The sequence below is a fragment of the Mya arenaria genome, chromosome 12, assembly GCF_026914265.1.
Source record: "Mya arenaria isolate MELC-2E11 chromosome 12, ASM2691426v1".
In the NCBI taxonomy this organism is placed as follows: Eukaryota; Metazoa; Mollusca; class Bivalvia; order Myida; family Myidae; genus Mya; species Mya arenaria.
Genome location: NC_069133.1, coordinates 16340724 through 16357414, shown reverse-complemented (window position 1 = coordinate 16357414; position 16691 = coordinate 16340724). Strand labels below are relative to the sequence as shown.

Here is a 16691-nt window from a genome sequence, read left to right as displayed (position 1 = left end):
ATACATGTAAACATGTTTTATAGTCAATTTCATTGATGTTTTATATGCACAGTATGTAAGATTTAAACTGTGTGTTTAATTAGAACTTTGAAACTTGAAACTTTGAGTGTATTAAAACATGCATTAATAGCAGTTTAAAAATTTAAAATGTCATGTAAATGATATAAATTTTCAATGTTTTTATGTTGTTCTCTGATTTTTACCCTTTAAGAGTATGTTTTGTGACTTTTTTCCTTTTTTTTTTTTTTTTTTCGACCGTCTGGTGGACATTTTCCCCAAAAATTCTTGTAAACCAAAAAATAAAAAAGGAGTGGCCTTATACCAAGAAAGCGTTAATTTAACACAGAAACACGAGAAATATGAAATAAAACATGTTTGCCCAAACCACACAAATGGCAGCCAATTAGTAATCGCCTGAAATGAATGTGCTATTTCAGCAATCCTAGCATTGCGGTAAAACAGGCTTGAACCCTGTTTTTTCTTCTCGTTCAAATTTCCGACAGGTATGAGCCTGAATATATAGCGAATTTTCAAGGGTAGAACCTTCCCTTCACGAAAAAAATAACCATTGGTCTAACCAACTAGTCTTGATAAAAAGGCAGTTAATGTTTTGTAGATTATCGTTATAGCCGGATGCCTTACATAAAAACAACAACAAAAAACAACAACAAACAAACAAAATATATATATATATATCTATAGTTTAACTATTCACGGACATCAAACCGGTTCCTATAAAAATAGAAAGTTGAAAGAATTGCGTAATTGATAAGTATTCACTTTTCTTACAATCTAAAAAATTATCTACAGACACTTGTCCATTTAAAATATAACGCATGTACCCCTAAAGGTGTGGCCTTTGGGTCGCGTGTTATATCTTTGCAAGAAATTAAGCCCAATAAGCAGGAGTGGATACTTACTTCCAAGTCACTGCTTGGATAAAAGGTAAAGGGGATTTTAACTGGTATAGCTCATTGCCCTGCCTTGGGGTTTCTGGGAACAACATATGGTTTATGTGTACAGAACACTTGCTTTTATACATGCATAAACATGATTCAATATGCCAATGTTTGCAAAACAATTTAGTGTGCAAATGTCGAGTGTTACGGTAAATAGTTCGAAGAAATCCTGTAGTTTACAGCAGGTCCTGCATACTGTCCATTAACCTCACGTACTCGCTTTCCAATACTAAGAATTCGAGGAGAATGTATTCGTAATTGATGAAAGTCGAAATTACGCAGTTTAACAAGGTCGTCCTGAAGTTGCACTCTCACAGTTGACCGTCTTGACATTATTTTTTGTTTATTATTTGTCTCAGAATCGGCTGATTTTCGCATCAATCACCGCAATTCTGCCAAATATTTCATTATTTTTAAAGCGAAAGTTACGCTTTACTCCATAAAACATCATTTTTTGAATGTTTATATGAAAAACTGCTATCTGATCTTTTTTCAGCATTCTTATATCACTGGCCAATTACGCAGAAATTGCCACATTACAAGACAAAACATTGAAAAAAGTTGTCAAAACGGTATATCTGTGAGAATGCAGCTTTAAATTATGAATCTCTTTAAAAGATTCAATAATGTCAAAAACTCTCGTTTCAAAAATAAAACAATAAAAACTTCAAGAAGTAGCAACCAAAGCAGCAAAATGGTGGTCTGACATTTGCTAACTTCACTTCAAGATTAAGAAAAAAAAGGGGACCGTTTCAACAAAGAACAGACAGCAAAATCCCTCTCATGTTTACTTAACGACGCCCTTCAATCAACATATGTTACAAGAAATGAACGTTACAAAGAGCAGACACGTTGTTGGTCCTCCCAAAAGATGCAGATTGCATTTTCCTTCGACAAAAACACATCAACTGCTCGGTGCATTTGTCTACAAGTTGATGCTGGTTCCGATTAGGCTTACTGTTAAAATTTAATTGAGATTTAGATTTAATTTTGCTGATATGAACTCTGGGAAATGTGTGAAGTTTCGTGCAAGTAAACCAGGGTTTTAACCCCTCCAGTTTTCAGTGACCTTCCCAAGGTGGATCCAACGTACCTTTTAACAGATGATTGTTATACATTTTGACCGAATGGACTGACTATTTAGTAACCATTGTTTTATTGTTTTTATACAAATATGATGGAAAAACTACTTTATAGTATGCCTATGAACAGGCTAGAATTTCCAAAGGTATTTTTGTGGAAACAATTTAAAAGTCCGACGCCAAGATCCACGCAGTTCGTTTTGTGCAACCAATCTGCTGGTCCGGTGCTAAGATCTTTCTAGCTTAAAGTAAGCCAAACTCCATGATCTCACAACCAGTAACTGAAGGTTTCCATTACTTTTGCAGCTTTTTAACAAACGTCCAATATAGTCTAAAACCAATTAGTATGTAAAGATAGTTACCTACAAGTCATTGATAAGTTAAAAAGGTAAGGCCTTAAAGAATTGGTTTAGGTAGGGTTACATCCTTTTCAAAAACAGGTAGGGTATAGATAGGCTTTTTATTTTATTTTTATTTTTTATTAGGCTTTATATAATAACGTTATTTTCATCATTGGAGAATGGTGTTAAAGTAATCTTCTGTATAAAGCGTTTAAGTTTTTAAACTGCGTATTAAAACTTACTTAAATTTTTTTTTTATTTTTTTTTTAGTTTTCATATTGTTTTACAAACTGACTATACAAATAGTATGGTCGGCGCCTATTTCGTAGTTAGGGTCGGGTAACCCAGACCAAATTAATTTTATTAGGCCTAAGGTATATTTTATTGAGATAAGCCCATTGCCCAGGCTCGAAGCGTCTTATAGCAACATATGGTTTACGTTTACAGATACTTGTATTGAAGCATGTAAAAATGGTTTAATAGCCAATCGTTGCAAAATAAAACACATACCAGCCTTTCCTATTTGTCAGTTTTCTAATGCTGATTTACTTAAAATGTATACAGGAAATCAGCTCGAACGAAATAAACCGGAAGGAATGACGTTTCTGTAGCAACCCTAATGGTTGTTTTGGCGCGTCTTCCACAAATATTCCGCGTTATTACACCTTTTGTATTAAATATAACTTACGTTGATTTATGAAACATTTGTTCAGAAATAAGAGGTAATTTCTACATCCATATACTGGAAGAAAAACTTCGTTTTGGCAAGTCAACGGGGAAATGAACAACAGTGGCGTAAAATGTCCATCAAAAACTAACTTTATCGTATAACTACCTCCCTCTAGTATTATCAATGAATATCAGCTCACTGGAAATTTCCATAAATCATCTTTAGACGATCTTTGATTATCCATAAATTCTGGGTAAGCTTATGCATAAATGCTCGTTTTGATATTGCACCCCTTGAGACTTGAATCTGTAAAGTGTTAAACAGTTATAAGCTAGACTAATAACCACCAATTTAAATCAATAGTAAAAATTGTAATGTGTTAACAAAGATGTTCATCTTTCATCTGCACAATGACATTGGCATGTTTATTTGCTTAAAATAATTTTTTTATTGATTTTCTCTATTCACATACCACCATGTTTTTTGCGACTTTTGGTTTTGGGGCTTCTCATTTTAAAGTTACTAATTTTGTTATAATTTGAAGGATAACATAATGACCCTTCAGTAATATTTTGTACACGCATTAATACATACAGGACTGATATCTTGAACTATAATTATTTTGTTATATATTTATTTCTATTCTTAACGAGTTTTTCAAATTGTGTTATTTTTCAAGGCACAACTGTTTATATCAATGTCTGAACACAAACTATAAACATGAAATAATATCATCTAAAAACATCTTCGTTTTTTGTAAAACAACATCTCTCCATCCAATCACTAATTGGAAAGAAACGAGATTGGTTAGGTGATGGACAAATCAGAAAGATGATACGATTGCAATATGACCAGTAGGCAAACAATTTTCTTGGAATCAACCGAATATTGGCAATTATGTGAAACATCTCTATCATTTTGACATTTCCAATCGAGAAAATCGGATATTAAGTCACTGTTTTTGACATGATAAGACAAAATAAGGATACATTGTGCACGCAGGTTAAACAATGGGAGGAAAAATACCCGCTGTAAAAGATGGGAGAAATAAAATACCCATTGTATTTGTAAGTAGTTTCAATGTTAGGGCGAAGAAAACAATTCGCCGTTCTTACATATTAATCTAAATAATGATATTCTTATAACATGAAAACACTTGGTTGCTCTCAGATACTATTTGATTAGTTGCATCTTAGTTAAATATCTGGTACATGCCTACATGTTACTGCGGTCGTTATGCTTTTTCGATAACGGGTTTTAAGGTTTTCACTAACGAATTTGGGCGTTGGTGGCACCCGCCCTTGCCTTTTATATCTTATTCAAAATGAATTCACTATGGGAATGAGGAACCAGTGAGTGGGTGGCACGACAATCGCTTCTTTTTTATAGCTTTTTATAAGCAACAGCATCAGTCTATTTTTTCTGAATCCTTGCGTATGGCGGAGGTTTAAGAGCCATTAACATGCACCTTGTCTCTCTTATTTTGAAAGGACTATATTTATTATAGAAGTCGTTTTTGCGTAAGCATGAAAGGTGCTTCGCGTACTAAAATGAAAATTATTTCCTTCGCTGGAATAGTCCCATCTCAATTGTAGTCTGCATTTCATAAAAACAACCGTTTTCGGCAGCTACAATGATGAAAGTGTATTTATTACAGACCACAACACTACCGCCAAACTTGAAATTGCATTAGATATTGTCTGAACTGTGTTCATTCCTCAATGAAGAGTTCTTGTAATTATAAGATCTTTTGATGCCAGCAATAACACAGAAAAACAGAAAACAATAACTTGAGCAAGGCCTTTGTAAACACCGTCGTAAACACTTCTGTTGTTCGAGACCTCATTCTGTGTGGGAATCCCATTGAATACATATCCTAGACAACGCTTTCCGAAAGAATCTTTGTTTACTGATGTAGCAATAATATCATAACAATCCTAGCAGTAGGGTAAATGCAATGTATAAATGCTGCTCTCTCAGAGATTGACCGTTTCGACAACTTTTTGTTTGCTTGTCTTAGAACGAGCCAATTTTTGCGTGAATGTTTGGAAACAAGTAATATAAACGGGCTGACTTAAGATAAGATCGCATTTTCGTCTTACTTATGGTCGAAACTTATGTATTATGGCTAAAGCGTTACTTACGCTTTAAGAAAAAATAAATTTTCGGCCGTTTTTCGAACAATTGAGGTCTGTTCTATTGTGAGATTTCGTATATGACTGAACTGAAGGCAGTTATGCCACACTCAGCTGATTCTGTGAGTGCAGCTATAAATTGTAGGTTAACAGGCTAATTATCAATCGAAAACATGTTATCACCAGAAATGTATTTTGTTTTCAGTAACACTCAATACTGGCCCCAAAACATGAATACTGCGTTGGCAAACGGAACATTGTTTATACCTGTTTCAGCAAGTGTTCTGTAAGTGTTAATTATCTGTGGTTCACCGAACAGTGGGCTAACTTCATTATTCTTTCGCTATCGTTTTAACTATCCCAATGTCTACCCACTTGGTCCCAATTACTTGCATGTTTAAAATAATTGCCATACAAAACGTGTTCGTTAATAAAACACACACACACAGAGCACTGTGTTCATTTTTTTGTAGCGATTGTAAACTTAGTTGCGGCGCCAGGGTACTGTTTTACAATAATTCCGTCGTATCTTCGAGAAAAAAATGTGATTCAGACATTTTATGGGTCGTTTAAAAAACGGTTATATAATTCAGCACCAGTATGGAATGGCTAATCTTTCAGCGATCTTGTGTCCACCTATGTTTTTTTTTCCAGACCACATCTTGATTAATGGTATTTAGTTCATTCTGTAACCCCAAAACGCATTTTTCAAATCTCTTTCGGCTCGAAAAATGCCGGCTAGTGTTCACAGATATTCCATGAACAAAAAGGGATTTATCTTGTCTGATTCCGGAACATTACAAAGCCGATAAAAATCTTTAATGTGGAACTGACTTTTCATTCGACTCGATGGTCAGCCCGTTATTTAAGATAAAAAAGCATAAAAGTCGACCTGGCTCGTTTTGGTCTTTAAGAAAGCTAGCTCTTCATTGATGTTGTTATTCAACTCGTCGACCTGCTTGTCACTTGGAGACAAAGTGCGAGAATGTCGAACTGCTTCGTCATTGAGTCTGGCATTTAGCTCGGCATTTAAAATTACATAGTGTCCTAAGGTCGAACAAGCACGTAAAATAGTCGGCCGTTCCGTACGCAATTCAAAATGACGAAATCCGAATGTCAAACTTTTAAGACCAATTACGAATGCCGAATCTGGTTCTTCATTATGCTAGACATTCGGATTGACATTTGCAATCTAAAGCACTTTTAGTATGGAACAGCGATCAACAATTCCGGTACAAATGAAGAGAAATAATAAAATTATCATGTTTTAAACATTAACTAAAGGCCTGATGTTTTATGTCCAAACTCAAAAGAGATTACTTAATCACAGAACAAAGATTTCTTCCTATGCAAAAATAACGTCGTATATTCAGGAGGCAAACTATTGTTTTCAATACAGCCGGAAATTTGCAAAGGGTGGAATATTTTTATTCCAGTGAAATTGGCAATCTAAGAGACATAAGTTAGTAAAGTCAGGGGGAAAAACGGGAACGGTCTTCCAATGTTGTGAAAGCGAAAGGAGCAATAACCTATTTGGTTAGCTACGAAAAATAATTTGATTCTTATCGACACAATAATGACATTCATCTCCTTTGCTCTCAATTAACATAAAGTGTTAATCATATACATCGAGAGAGCCATAATTGGTTAAAATCCTTGATTAGGGCAAACAACCAAATTTTTCATGGAATTCAAATACTAGTAATAATTTCTATTCTATAGTTGTACTACTAAGTACTAACGATAATCAGAATCGAATATCGCCGACTTTCGTCAATTTTTTTATTATCGTTTTATCTCTAGATTACTGTAATTTTCGAAACAAATTATATAAATAGTTTTAGTAGTGTGTGTTCTTAATGTATAGTTTAAGTAATGGTTAATAAAATGCCAAAGTCCATGACCTTTTAGCCAGCGTGCTTCATTACTAAGTTCTCCAAAAGCATTCTTAGGAACAATTAGCAGGTAAAGATAGCTACTTACAATATATATGCAAAAAACTACAGAAACATGCTCAGTAGCAAAATGTTTAAACATAAACCCGGTTTAGTGGCAATGGGCAAACGCCAAAAACATAGAACACAAAATCACAAACAAGAAACATAGAACAGCACAAAACAATTCACAATTTTAATGAGATAAGCCCACTGCCCAGGCTCTAGCAACAGATGGTTTACGTTTACAAATACTTGTGGCAAACTCAAAATGCCAATGTTTGCAAGACAAAACACATTTCAACCTTTCTATTTTGTCGGTTTTCTAATGCTGATATATTTGAAAATGTATACAGGAGATCAGCTCAAACGTAATAATCGAAAAGGAATGACGTTTATGTAGCAACCATAATAACTTTTTTGGCGCGTCTTCCACAAATATCCGAATTATTACACATTCTGTATCAAATAGGACTTAAGTTCATTTATGAAACATTTGTTCAGAAATAAGAAGAAATTTCTACATCCATATACTAGAAGAAAAACTGTTCGTTTTGGCAAGTCAACGGAGAAATTCGAACAAGAACGGCGTTAAATGTCCATCAAAAACTAACTTTATCGTTAAATTACCTCCCTCTAACATTATCAATGAATGCCAGCTCACTGGCAATTTCCATAAATCATCTTTAGAGGCTTTTTGATTATCCATAATTAACGTTCAATTTATACTCTAGGTAAGCTTATGCATAAATGTTCGTATTGATATTGCATCCAGTGAGACTTGAATCTGTTAAACTGATAAACAGTTATGATATTTTAATAAGCTAGACTAATAACCACCAATTAAAACCAATTGCAAACTATTGTAATGTGTTTAAAGAGATGTTCATCCTTCATCTGCTCAATGACATTTATATGTTTTATTTGCTGAAAGTGATTTTATGATCTCTATCCAAATACCACCATGTTTTTTACGACTTTTAGTTTTGTGAGTGACCCATTCTGTTATCTTTTTGACAATAAAATCATGGCCCTTCAGCAATATTGTGTTCACGTATTAGTACATAAACGACTGAGTTCTTGACTTATAATTATTATTTTTTATATATTTATTTCCAAAAAGTGTTAAGCGACCAATTAAAAAAGTTTCCAGTGTAATGCAATTATGTTTAGGTGACAATTGTCCAGACGAAACACATTTTTATCCATCAAACACCTCAACCAATAGATTTAAAGACCGAGGTTCTTCCGTGTCATTTAAAACACATTACTTAAATCCCTTCCTGCACGAGAAATCCTAAGACTTAATTCACATATTCGCATTACTCAGAACGAATTCTGGACTTAATAATTATTCTGATGATTCCGAAATGGCACAAGTTGATCAAATAATTATATGTATTTACTGTATTAATTTAAAGAAAAAACTGTGTTATCGTATAATTAATATTTACTCTCAGCAGGGTTCTTGAAAGGTACCATGACCCTTCATCTAAGAACATAAGGTAGCATATTGTCTGATTTAAAAAGAGACCTCTTTTCTTAAAGATATTTCCTATTGTAGTATTTGCCAGGCAGCTTGGTCGGCAGAACTTTTTGTATCAATGTCCGGACGCAAAATATAAAACGAAATAATATCATCTAAAAACAATTTTGTTATTTTATCAAACAACAACTTTCCATCCAAATCACTTATAGGAAAGAACCGATTGTTTAGGTGATGGACAAATCAGAAAGATGACACGATTGCAATATGACCAGTAGGCAAACAATTTTCTTGGAATCAACCGAAAATTGGCAATTAAATAAAACATCTCTATTATTGTGACATTTCCAATCGAGACAATCGGATATTAAGTCACTGTTTTGTACATGATAAGACAGAATAGGGATATATTGTGCACGCTGGGTAAACCATGGGAGGAAAAAATTACCCGAAATGAGAGAAATAAAATATCCATTGTACTTGTTAGAAGTTTCAATATTAATGCGAGAAAAACATTCCGACGTTCTTACATAGTGATCCAAATAATGATATTCCAATAACATGAAAACACCTGTTTGCTCTCAGATACTTTTAAATTAGTTGCATCTTAGTAAAATATCTGTTAAATGTGTACAAGTAACTGCAGTCGTTATGCCTTTTCGATAACGGGTTTTAAGGTTTCCACTAGCGGATTTGGGTGTTGGTGGCACCTGCCCGTACTTATATAAATGATTAAGAATGGCACGACAATCCTTTACGTTCTATAGCTTTTTATGAGCATCAGCATTATTCCAATTGTTGTTGTTTTCTGATACCTTTCACATAAAGCAAGGCGGAGGTTTTTTTCAAAGGCAATTGATATGCACCTTGCCTCTCTTCTTTTTGAATTGAATTATTATAATATAGAGGACCTGGAATATATTTATCAAAGAGGACCTGGAATATATTTATTATAGAGGACGTGGAATATATTTATTATAGAGGACCTGGAATATATTCATCAAAGAGGACCTGGAATATATTTATTATAGAGGACCTGGAATATATTTATCAAAGAGGACCTGGAATATATTTATCAAAGAGGACCTGGAATATATTTATTATAGAGGACCTGGAATATATTTATCAAAGAGGACCTGGAATATATTTATCAAAGAGGATCTGGAATATATTTATCATAGAGGACCTGGAATATATTGATTATAGAGGACCTGGAATATATTTATTATAGAGTACCTGGAACATATTTGTTATAGAGGACCTGGAATATATTTGTTATAGATGACCTGGAATATATTTATTATAGATGACGCTGTTGTGAAAACATGAAAGGTGCTTTGCGTACTCAAATGAAAGTGATTTCCTTTGCTGAAACGGTCCCAACTCAATTGTTATCGGCATTGCAAATAAAATACCGAAGTCATCAGCTATAATGATGAAATTATTCAATACAGACCAAATCACTACAGCTAACCATTTGTTTCTTGAAAAGCACTAGATATTGCCTGAACCGTGTTTATTCCTCAATCAAGAGTTCTTGGAATTATTACATCTTTGATGCCAGCAATAATACAGAAAACAGGAAACAATAAATTGAGCAAGGCCTTGTAAACACCGTCGTAAACACTTCTGTTGTTCGAGACCTCATATGAATGAATTGAAGGCATTTATGCCACAATTAGCTGATTCTGAGACGAAAAATTAACACAGTCAACACTTTTTGAGTGCAGCTATAATCAATCATACTTTATATTATGGGTAAACAGATTAATTATCAATCTAAAACCTGTTATCACCAAAATGTGTTTTCCAGTAACGCTCAAAACTGGCCCGAAAACAATGTTACTGCGTTGATTCCCAAAAAACATTGGCGTACAGAAAATTGTTTATACCTGTTTCAACACAAGTGTTCTGTAAGTGTTAATTATCTGTGGTTCACCGAACAGTGAGCTAACTTCATTATTCGTTCGCTATCGTTTTAACTATCTTAATGTTTACCCACTTGGTCCCAATTACTTGCTTGTTTTAAATAATTGCCATACAAAACGTGTTCATGAATAAAAACACACACACATTGAGCACTGTGTTCAATTTTAATAGCGATTGTAAAACTAGTTGTGGCGCCAGGGTACTTTTTTACAATAATTCGGTCGTATCTTCGAGAGAAAAAATGTGATACAGACATTTCAGGGGTAGTTTAAAAATAGGTCATATTATTCAACAACATTATGTAATGGCTAATCTTTCAGCGACCATGTGTCCACTTATGTTTTTTTTCCGGAACATATCTTGATTAATGGTATGTGGTTCATTCTGTAACCCCAAAACACATTTCTCAAATCTCGTTTGGCTCGAAAAATGCCGTCTAGTGTTCACAAACATTCATGAAAAAAAAGGATTTATCTTGTCTGCTTCCGAAAAAAGCAGATACAAATCTTAATAATTGGGGTGTATTAAATCGGCACAAGCATCAGCGTTTGATATAAGCCCTACATTTAGAATGATAAAGTCTTAATTTGGAACTGATGTTTCATTCGCTTGATGGTCAGCCCTATATACAAGAAAATAAGATTGAAAGTCGACCTGGTTCATCTTCGTCATTTAGAGAGCTAGCTCTTTATTCAATTTGTTATTCAGCTCGTCATTCGGCTGTTCATTTGGATAAAAAGAGCGAGAATGTCGAACTGCTTCGTCATTGAGCTTGGCATTCAAAATTTCCTAGTGCCCTAATGTCGAGATGGCCTGCCCACCATTACGGCGTTAACAATGACACACTCTCAATGTCGAACAAGCTCGTCATTTAGTCGACTGTTCCATTCGGAATTGAAATGACGAAGTCCGAATGTCAAAGACCAATTCCGAATGCCGAATCTGGTTCTTCATTTAGCTAAACATGAGGCTTGAATTTTGCGACCCAAAGCACTTTTAGTATGGAACAATGATCAACAATTCCTGCACAAATGTACAAAAATGTTAAAATAATCATGTTTTAAATATTAACTAAAGGTCTGATAACCATGTCAAAAATCAAAAGAGAGTACTTAATCACAGAACAAAGATTTCTTCTTATTATTCTTCGTGTGCAAAAATAACGTCGTACATGGATTTAACAGACACAGTCTTGCCAAAATGACGGACCAATCAGAAAGAAAACACGATTGAAATATAATCAGGAGACAAACTATTGTTTTTGATATAGCAGGAAATTGGCAAAAAGGTGGAATATTTTTTATTCTTGTGGAATTGGCAATCTACGAGTCATAAGTAAGGAAAGTCAGGCAAAACGGAGACGGTCTTCCAATGTTGAGTCAGGGAATGGAAAAATAATACCAATTTTATGGGCTAGATTAAAATATAATTTGTCTAAACAATTTGTATTTCACTGTCTAGCTTACCTTTTACGGTGTTTCTCGGCTGAATATGCATGTGGCAACTGACGGTGATTGCCTATATAAATAAGCCGGGCTACACCAAACGTGGCCTGGACCTTGGGCTAGATGCCACATTTACCAAAAAGTATGTCGTCTAAAAGTGGTAAATCATTGGAAACAACTTGTCCTAAGATCCCCAAAACCAAAACAGAGTAACTGTTACCGAAGTTTTCCGGACGGAATTATTTTCATATCAGAATAGTGACAAGCCCTTGCAATATCCTAACAAAAGAGGAATATGAAGAAAATAAGATTGTTCTCGTAACGGTAACGCTTGTGTATGAATACCTTGACCTTTTGTGATTACAAAGTGAACTAAAAACAATGCCCATGCCGTTCCTAAACGAATTAAGCGTACTTGTTAATGTTGCATGTTGAAGAGTGTATTGACGACAATGTTTATTTCAATGAATTTATTAACGTCAAAAAAAATGATTAGAATATTTCGTATAAGCTGTCGAACACTCTTCATATAAAGAATCCAGTATACCAAAGTGGCTGGCAACTTGTAAAGAAGACACGATTGCAATTTGACCAGAGGGCAAACAATTGTCTAGGAATCAACCGGAAATTGGCAATAGTGTGATACATTTCTTTTCTTGTGACATTTCCGATTCTATTAAATATCATATAAACTTGCTGTTTTGGGAAAATAAGGCAACACAGAGACGGTCTTTCAACGCTGTGTAAACAAAAGGAGAAATAATTCCCATTGTATTTGTTAGATTGGATGTTTTATGGCAGGAAGAATGATTTCAAGTCATTGGTTGTTAATCAAAATACATATTAAGGGAAAACAGGGACGGTCTGTCCACGCTGTATAAACAATTGGAGTTTCACATAGTATACGTACAAGCTCTTAGTTCTATCAAATTCGAATGTCTAATAAACAACTTTCTTTAATAAACTATCGCATATCTTCAGCTACATGTAGTAAACCCCCTCTTTCTTTAACCAACTACCGCATATATTTAGGCAATAGCATAACTTTAGCTAGTACACACCGTCTTTCATTAATCAACACTCGCATAACTTTAGCTAGTACACTCCGTCTTTCATTAATCAACAATCGCATAACTTTAGCTATTACACTCCGTCTTTCATTAATCAACAATCGCATAACTTCAGCTAGTACACTCCGTCTTTCATTAATCAACAACCGCATAACTTTAATAGCTAGTACACTCCGGCTTTCATTAATCAATAATCGCATAACTTTAATAGCTAGTACACTCCGTCTTTCATTAATCAACAATCACATAACTTTAATAGCTAGTACACGCCGTCTTTCATTAAACAACAATCGCATAACTTTAGCTAGTACACGCCGTCTTTCATTAATCCACAACCGCATAACTTTAGCTATTACACTCCGTCTTTCATTAATCCACAACCGCATAACTTTAGCTATTACACGCCGTCTTTCAATAATCAAAAATCGCATAACTTTAGCTATTACACTCCGTCTTTCATTAATCCACAACCGCATAATTTTAATAGCTAGTACACTCCGTCTTTCATTAATCAACAATCGCATAACTTTAATAACTAGTACACTCCATCTTTCATTAATCAACACTCGCATAACTTTAATAGCTAGTACACTCCGTCTTTCATTAATCAACAATCGCATAACTTTAATAGCTAGTACACTCCGTCTTTCATTAAACGACAATCGCATAAGTTAAGCTAGTAAACTCCGTCTTTCATTAATCAAAAATCGCATAACTTTAATAGCTAGTACACTCCGTCTTTCAATAATCAACACTCGCACAACTTTAATAGCTAGTACACTCCGTCTTTCATTAAACGACAATCGCATAACTATAGCTATTACACTCCGTCTTTCATTAATCAACAATCGCATAACTTTAATAGCTAGTACACTCCGTCTTTCATTAAACAACAATCGCATAACCTCAGCTAGTACACTCCGTCTTTCACTAATCAACTATCGCATAATTTTGATTAGTTGATACACTGCGTCGTTCTTTCATCAACAATCGCATATCTTTAGCTAGTACACTCCGTCTTTAATTAATCAACTATCGCATATCTTTAGTTAATTTAGTTGTTTTAACAACAGCAAAGCACTTGCTTCTACGCAATATAACATGTTGATCTTTGTTTCTCTAATTTTCTATGGAGCAAACTTATTTAGAAAAGGTCGGTTAAACGTAAATATGAAACATGTTATCGTGTAGAGAAAATAAAAAAGTAACAACATTCGTTTAAACGGCCACACGGTTTAAAAGTCTGGACTCCACATAAATAATTCCAGCTGAGTAAGCAACACATTACGAAGTTTCATTCAATTAGACTTGTAAAACCTTCCCAGCAAATATATACAAGGAGTTAAATGGTCGCCGTTACTCCTTGAAAAAACAATAACAATTGTCTAAAATATGTTACTTTCTGAAATGAGAGTTTTTGGTACCTTTAGATCTTTAAATGCCAGCAATCAAAGAAAATAAAAGAAACAACAAATTGAACAAGGTCTTTGTACACACTGCAATTAACACTAAACTTCGTAATGTAAGGATATTACCATGAATTCCATTTTCAAGAGAATATATTTCAGGGAAGAAAGTTGTGTAAGTATAATAACAATGTCCAACGTCAAATATCAAATTCGGATGTCTAATATAAAACTCCATCTCTCTTTAAACAACAATCGCTTATCTTTAGTTAATGCTTTCCGCCTCTCTTTTATCAACAATCGCATATGTTTAGTTAATTCTGTCCGCCTCTCTTTAATCAACAATTGCATATGCTTTATAACTACAATAGCAAACATGTGAATTGTTTTTATGTTTCAATATATGTTTTAGAACTGTTGTTTTCAACAACAATAAAACACTTGCTTCCTCGGTATATAACATGTTGAACTTTATTTCCCTTATTTTCAATGGAACATAATTATATAGGAAATGTCAGTGAAACGTACATTTAAACAAGAGGGCCCTGAAGGCCCTGTATCGTTCACCTGATCCAACTCAAGTATGAAATAAGTTTTTTCAGGGCGAGGCCAATTGTGACAGGGGGAGGGAATAAGTGTTTTTCAGGGCGATGGGAAGTGCAAAGAGAGGGGACTTAATTAAAACAAATTTAGGACCAGTTTTCAATGCTACATGTTAAATATTAAAGTTGAGTGTATTATAGTTTTAGAGAATTTGAAATGTCAGTCTGGTGGTCTGCTACCTTAGAAAGGATGCGTACTTGTCTTTGTTTGTACATTTTTATTTTCTGTCCTTGTTATGGTTGGAGTATAAACATGAAAATTGTTTCATTTAATTCAGAATGTATTTTAGCAGTGAATGTGATTAAAACACTTGTTCTACATGAACATGCACGAAACATTGAAAACTTATTATACATACTTTTGACTACATCTTAGAAGGACTTTTTTTATTAAATTACAGAGCATATTTTCAATAAATCTGCATGTAATCATGAAGTATGGAATCAAAACATTTATACCTGCTGGAACTTCGTGCTCAGGTGAGCTAAAAATGTAACTGTATTGTCAAAAAGTAAAGTATTTTATCCGTTTAGACTTTCACACGGTCATTAAGATTTGACTGCAAATACATAATTTTAGCAAAGTTAGCATTAAATGACGTTTGATTTTTTTTAGTTTTATTTAATTAGACTTGTAAAACTTCACCAGCAAAAATATATATGCGGTTTACAGGTCGTTACTCCTATCTAATGCAATAACAATTGTCTAAATGGTGTTTATTTCTGAAATGAGAGTTTTGGGTACTACAAGATCTTTTGATGCCAGCAATCAAAGAAAATAAAAGAAACAATAAATTGAACAAGGTCTTTGTACACACTGCAATTAACACTTAACGACTTCATATTGTAAGGTTATTACCATGAATTCAATCTTCAAGAGAAAATCTTTACGGGAAGAAATAATGTGTAAATATAATAACAATGATATCAAAACATGAAATGCTTCATTTCGAGCTTAATAATCCAGAATTTACAATATGGATCAAAAGCTCATATATAAAGTACACAAGAGGGTTATTATATACCTCTTGTCATCAATAAAAACAAAGCAGGACATAAAATGAATTGCAATGTAAAACGGCAATGCAATGACGTTTATGAATTTGTACTTTTCAGCAATTTTAACCTAGAATTACTACTGCATATAAATAACAATAAATAATAACTTAGGTAAAACCATCTCGTTAATCAGCTTGTACTTCACGTTCAAAATGCCTTTCGCTACAAAGAGTCAGTAAATTTGTACTGTCCCAAACGTTATTTCGAACAGGAAGTTTTCTGCACTTCCAAATGTGTTATTTAAGCCTTCCAATTAATTGGCTGGTTGATGTAAAACCAATTTAAACTGTACATGTATGGATCCTTTGCGGGTGTATGAGACCGTCACTTACTGGTAAGTTCTACATTGTTACATAAATAAATACGCCCAATCGCAGTCGGCTTTCTTTGATGTGTAATGTCGATTGGAAGGCTATAGATGTTGCACTTAATTTGGAATTCACCTGGTGTATTTGGCGGAGAAAAAGCTACAAGTATTCAATGCTCCAATAACTTCAAATGCCAAGCTGATTCAAAAACTGTATAAAAAGGTTCGTTATTGGTAAGCCGTGTAATAACATGGACAACGGAACT

At 33.9% G+C, this 16691-nt stretch overlaps 1 protein-coding gene across 10 annotated transcripts in view; it reads right to left on the bottom strand.

Moving 5' to 3' along the window:
• LOC128212040 (uncharacterized) overlaps positions 1-16691 on the bottom strand; it is a 125274-nt gene that overhangs the window by 32354 nt on the left and 76229 nt on the right. The window lies entirely within an intron of this gene.